General features: G+C 35.8%; 1 long non-coding RNA gene across 2 annotated transcripts in view; it reads right to left on the bottom strand.

Annotated features, from left to right (window-relative positions):
* LOC140328917 (uncharacterized) overlaps positions 1 to 6,490 on the bottom strand; it is an 84,315-nt gene that overhangs the window by 60,091 nt on the left and 17,734 nt on the right. Inside the window, exons 3-4 of one of the 2 annotated variants that reach the window (XR_011920365.1) lie at positions 4,434 to 4,538; positions 4,214 to 4,272 (exon numbers count right to left, since the gene is read on the bottom strand). This is a non-coding gene — a long non-coding RNA (uncharacterized lncRNA). Of the gene's footprint in view, positions 1 to 4,213; positions 4,273 to 4,433; positions 4,539 to 6,490 lie in introns of those variants that run through there. The other variant, XR_011920366.1, reaches the window with a different exon arrangement.

Genomic DNA, 6,490 nt, shown 5'->3' with positions numbered 1-6,490 from the left:
AACCAATTACATACTCATGTACAATATTCATATTGATTACCTATTGATATTGACATTTTCTATTATATGTAGATGAACTTTTGACTTTGTAACAGATTACTCTATATGTCAACATTGCCATTACCACTTTACATATAGATGGCTTATATGCCATTTCTTTGTGCTTTATGTTTATAATTAACCTAGATACTGTCAAGTATATGTCAAAAGCTAAGCTAAATGTATCGCCACCCCTGAAGAAGCCCACATCGGGCTAAACGCTTCGGGTATGCAGGCTATACGGTATGTGACAACATATCTGCGTTCTCCTACACGTACTGCTTAGTTGATTATTGTCTATTGATTATTGTATATGACCCATTTATTCATTGATCTGATTCAAGCTTTACTTAGAATCAGTCACTGATAACTGTTTTGTATTATGAGAAGAGATCATTAATACAATACATTGTTTGCCCAAAAACTTTTCTTTCTGTTGATATTCTTCATTAATACAACTCATGTTAACACACAACATAATGCACTACACAGGCAAAGTCTCAATAGGCCTTTAATGAGAAAGCTGGAATACATATTTATTTAGCATTTAACATGAAAAACTTTATCTTGTCAAAGTTCTACCACAACAAGTTTTGCAGCAATGCAGCTTTATATGTCACCTCTCCATCCCCGCCCCTTGTGAATATGCACCATCACCTTAGCACAGAGAGCAGATCAAAAAGCAAGTATGTCAAGGATGGGTTGACATATTTACATATTATTAAGTAACATATCACATTATGACACTTATGAACGCAGCACTAGTAGAAATATTGAATAAACCTTTTCTGGCGCATAATGGTTTACCAAGCAACCTATTCAAATTAATTTGCTGCCTTTATGCAAAGCATGTTAAAGGGTGGTTTCTCATGCGTTAATGTAGCAATGTAGCAATGTAGCAATGTAAACCAAGCTAATACCAGATAAAACCATTGATCTCAAAAATAGTTAGACCAAAATTATACACTGCATTTTCAGTTGTTTTCACTGCATTGTATTTGCAAAAAATATGTTTGTGTTTGGATGATACCAACTGTACTACTGTCTGAAAGAGAGCAACAGAAATTCTTGCAGATTTGATTTTACATACATTGGTAGAAAACGGTAACTGGTGTGATCTCCATTCATACACTGAAAATGATAATTGATAGAAAAAAAATCAAGATTTGTTAATAAATTGAGCATACGACAGGTTTAACTTTAAATACTTGAGGTACTGCAAGGCAGCATTTATTGGGTTAATTAATATAGCCCATAACATGGCCCTGAAAGATTGAATTGCAATCATCTTGAAGTTAAACTATCCTGGTATAGGAAAATAAATTAAATTGCTTTACAATTAGAGGGCTACATAATAATAATAATAAAATTATAAAACTTAATGTTTATGTTGTACAGCAGGGGTTGCAAACCCAAGAAAGGCATGAATGTTTTGCATTATACTTCCTAACATATGCGTGTGCATTTATAAAAACCTGTGTAATAGCTATTTCAAGCCACTTACAAGTATGAATAGACACTAAGTGATTAGATTCATAGATGATTGATTCTTAGAAAGAATCTAAACAGATGGTTTTATGTTAAGAGCTCACATACCCGAAGTTCTACCTATTACATACTACTCAGGAACATACTGTACAATTCTACAGCAAAATAAACATTGTGCTTTTGGAAATTGTTCTTTTTATTAATACAATTCATGTGCAAAGCTACCCAGATACTTTAAAAGCAACCTGTAGAAAAAATAAAAACAAACAAACAAAAATACAGCACATAAATTCTAGACAGGCCCAAAAACAGGAAAAAAATACTTTGGCTCCCAATACACATTATTTGTGTGTTGGGTACAAAGAAAGGCAGACATGGAGGCATGTTATTACCAGAGGGTCTGCATGACTCTGGCAGGATTCAATGCCTCATATATTTATAAATATTTTGGTGGCTTTGGCATGGTTGGAAGTCTTACCTGATTAGATTACAAGGGGGATCAGGTGATGGGAGGAGTCACAGATAGGTAAAGCAGCTGTTGGCAGTTGCAAGGAATTTATTCTCAAAAGTTGTCTAGGTTGGGGTGGGAGTTGACACAGTAGTTTGGCAGTTTGGGGGATGTCTGTAATTGTCGAAATGGCTATATAAATTTGAGAGGGCCCATTAAGCAGTATGGCGCCCCCCTACCCTTTTTGACGTCCATTTTACTGGGTGCTCAATTCTTTGTTAAAGAGGAACTAAACTAAAAAGTGCCTAAAACAAAATAAATACACTTACCTTCAAACCCACAGGGCAGTCTGATCCATCTGAAGGTGTCTTCCATTGGGTCCTGCGTAGTCCAGGCATCTGTCCCCGACCCAGCACGCTGGGCGCCGCTATCTTCGCCTCTTCTTCTTGGTTTGCAGACACAGGCTACATGTCAGAAAGATCATGTCTTGACTTAGTTTTTAGTGACTCCTGGATTAGTTGTATGTTTTTTGTCCAATGAGCAGGCTGGAGGTAGGGGATGAGATATGAAGCTGCATTCTTGGGGATCCAGATAACAATAGTGGTCACCTGTTTGATGTGCAGTGGGGCAAAGATGTGTAAATCACAATATTAGTTGAATCGAGACACAAATCATTTGACTGGTAATCATCTTTAAATATGTTACAAGAAATGTTTTGTGCTTGAATCTTTTATACCCAAATTAATAGTTTTTGAAAGACTAAATCCAACTAAATAAATGTTTATTACATTTCCCTGGGCTATGCATGAGAATTCTATCCACTAATTACAATAAAATACAAAGAAAATTACCTATTCTCCTGTAACCAACATGTTTTTTTTTCCTGTATTTATAGACAACAATGACTTTTTACCTTTTCTGATGCAATATAGCCAATATCATTTCTCAGTTATTAACCTACTTAGCACTGCAAACTTCATTTGCCACACGCAATTTTTGTTGAGCATGCCATGTGCATACAGATTTGTGAGCCAGAACACTTGCTATAATGTTATAAATGACTTTGCCTCCAGAAAAGCCAGGACACACAGACTGAAAGGAGATAAGTGCAGTATTGATTAGCCCTGTGGAAGCAAAAATAAATGAAATATGAATATAGAGCTGAGCTCTCAGCAAACAGCTAAACACACAAATGAAAGAGGCATACAACAGAAGTTTTACCTGCCAAAAGGTTTTTCATCTAAGCCTGTGATTTATATAAAATAGTTTGCCTTCTCCATCTCAGTTCCCCTTAATGATACTGCTAACCATCTTATTCCTGTTCTGTGCAAAGGGAAAGTGGGGTATCTGGTAAATCTTGTACAGCACTTCCTTCTAGTTCAGCCCTGTGTTCTTCCAACTGTTGGGCAATATAGCTGGGCTTTTATCATTTAAAAAAAAAACTCATTTTATCATTTTAAATAATAAAAAGATTTTCTAAATCTATACTATTCTTTGTAACATGTCAGCCTATACCGAGATAATGCCATCAGCGTTATACATAAGGTTGGATTTTTTGTCTTAGCCGCCTCTATGCCAGTGATTGGACTACACACTGTATCTTTATAGTGAATCACAAAGGTGAGAAGCTACAGCAGGAGACAGATCTGTGTCAGACAACTATAGACATAGCCAAGAGCTGCATAACACCCTTTAGATTGCAATCAGATGAAGACATTGTCAAGGGAGGTGTGGTGATATGTTATGAGATAAATGTGACAAACACCTGTAAGTGTTGCTCTTGGGAGTCTATTTATAAAGCACTAAAATGTTAATTTTTTGAAACATTCCCTGGTCCATGTGTTTCAATAGCAGTAATTGATTCTCCATCAAGAAACGTTTCAGTGAATCTCAGATTCACAGCAAAAAAATAGACCCCATATTGAAGTAACACCATTTCTGACCTCCACTTTGGAAATACTCAATGCCGTTATCTCAGCTTAGGAATTCTTACTATACTTGCATGTTGTCATTTACTCAGAAAGTATTGAATCAGAGGATCGGCATTACAACCAGACAAAAAGCATTCTCAAAGGTGAGGTTAGCAAAAGGCAGCCAATATTATTTCGAATTATTTCGATTTTAAATATGCTTAATTTTTAACGTTACTTTAAAATTAAACACAGTTATTATATTTTACTATTTCCATTACTGTATAGAGAAAAAGTATATGTACACACTTGTGGCAACCTGTGAAGTTAGTGCTTGAGTCTAGCAGTTGATAAGGTAGGGATAGGTTCTCATATTCCTCAAAATTTCTAAAGTAAATAGGTAGAATTAAGAATAGTAGGAATGAATGGAAGGTAAGTAGGTGCACAGTATCTTATGCCTTTAATATAAAAGTGAGTCTTCTATTGTAGGTAACATGCAGGCTAATTCTAAATTTTTAAACAATATTTGTATAATAAAGCAGAAATACCTTGCAAACACAGGGTATGAAACACGTAATTCTAATATCCTGTACAGATGTGAAGGTATTGTCGGTGACAGTAGAACAAACAAACATTATATAGGCAGCACTGTTCTGTGGAGAGAGGAGGGAGAAAGATAAGCAGGCAGCTCCCCGTAACGTCCTCCCCATTAGGGATACAACAGTAGTCATTGCAGTTAATTGTTTTTTCTGACAGGAAACTTCATCAGGGGAAAGCTGTATAGATGTTAGCCTTTCCCCCTGAGACTATCATCTCAGGTAACAGCAATCTAGCATCTGTACAAAACGTTAGTCTCAGAGAAATCCCAAGATTGGGATATCAGTGGGTAACACATCATATTTTCCCAGAAGGCTTAGGCTGGCCATGAACTTACAGCTAAGACAGGAACAAAGTAACCTTGGAAGCCCCTCTGGATGCTATCATTAGTAAAGTCCTCTTCTGAACAGTGGACGATAGGCTTATAACCAAGAGCCACATAAAAATTTAACAAATATAATGCATTTCTAAAAAAGGTGCAAGCAATTTTCAAGCTAGGTTGATTATAACTATACTTTTTTATTGACTCAGTACAGATTTAATGCTTTAAGTGCTTTGTCAACCACAAACATCTAAAAAGAGGAATAATGCAATATGTTTAATAATGCTCTAGGTAGCAACACCTGCACCTAAAGCTTTAATCTAACCAGCTTGTCTCCATAGTATTAGAAACCCTAGGGAAAGATCCTTAAATATGAAGTTATTTTTTTTTATGCAGTCAGATTACATTTACACAAAAAAAAAGTTATAAAAGATAAGTATACAGGGCGCAGATCTGCCATCAAGCCTGCCCTCATTTTGCAAAGGATTAAAGAAAACATTTGTTTTTCTTTGGTATATTTAAGACTGTTGAAATAGATGAGTACATACAATTGCATGGATTTATTTCCCTAGCATAATAGACATGTATCTCTTGTGACTTCATTATAGAGACTTCTTAGCAATGTGCAAAGCCTAAGGGAACCAAATTTGCTTAGCTTCAATAACCTGTAATAATTTAAAGCAGATCTGCATTCACATCATGTTGGGTGGGCTTTAGCCATAAAGTGAAAATATGCTTAGCATATTTTCACAATATGTCAGATTTACCTGAGCTGTGATCTCCCTTGATACTCCATTGTTGCGGTTTACTTGTCCTCCCAGTCTATCCAGGAGTTTGGCATTATTGATAGGGCTAGCCCTATATGATATAACTCCTGCACATGCACACAGGAGAAAATAAATTGCAGCACCAAAGCATTCTAAACTGCAAATGCAAATCTTAGTGTATATTTAGAATTGTTTTCTTCCAAATTCTTTGTTGGCAGCAAAGAATAGATGATGTATAAAAGCCTATCTGCCAGCAATGTTCCTTCTGAAAGGGTTTAGTTCTATTTTAGGAAAAGCCGCCACAAAGAAAAAGTCATACTAGCCATACAGGTATAATGGAAAATGCATAAAATAACTAGTAGCAAATACATCAGTGGAATCTAAAGATATGGAAAACAGGTGTCAACTTGTTTGATAATAGTTGAGGTTGAACCCACCATCTTCAATCTTTCTTTCAGGCCTACTTGTTGGTCCTAATGTCATGGATAATGTCAAGAACCAACGAGAAGCCAATGGAAAAGATGGTGCCAAGCTAAGCATTTACAGGAAAAGAAAAGTTTTTCTATGATCTCCACTGGCTGTATCTTTGGTTCTAGTGATCATTTTGATATTTGGTTTTTACTTCGGCTAAGTCTACACAGACAGTTTCCCCATTATTTAACCTGAACATTTCAATGCCCATGTTCGAAATTCTCTTCCATTTCATTGGGCCAGTGTGTTGCAAAGAAAACATACCCTTTAGCATTTGGAAAGAATTAAAACTCCCATAAAAGCCCCAAAACATCTTTCTAAAGTCCCGAACTGCCCAAAAACACACCATTAACACGAATAGGAGTTTTTAGGCATTTGGGAGGCATTTTCCCTACTGTAACTTTTCTCTACCACATATTTTGTTTTAAAAAGTATTAAAAAAAAAAAA

The sequence above is a fragment of the Pyxicephalus adspersus genome, chromosome 4 (assembly GCF_032062135.1).
Source record: "Pyxicephalus adspersus chromosome 4, UCB_Pads_2.0, whole genome shotgun sequence".
Classification (NCBI taxonomy): Eukaryota; Metazoa; Chordata; class Amphibia; order Anura; family Pyxicephalidae; genus Pyxicephalus; species Pyxicephalus adspersus.
This window is presented reverse-complemented; position numbering and strand designations above follow the sequence as displayed.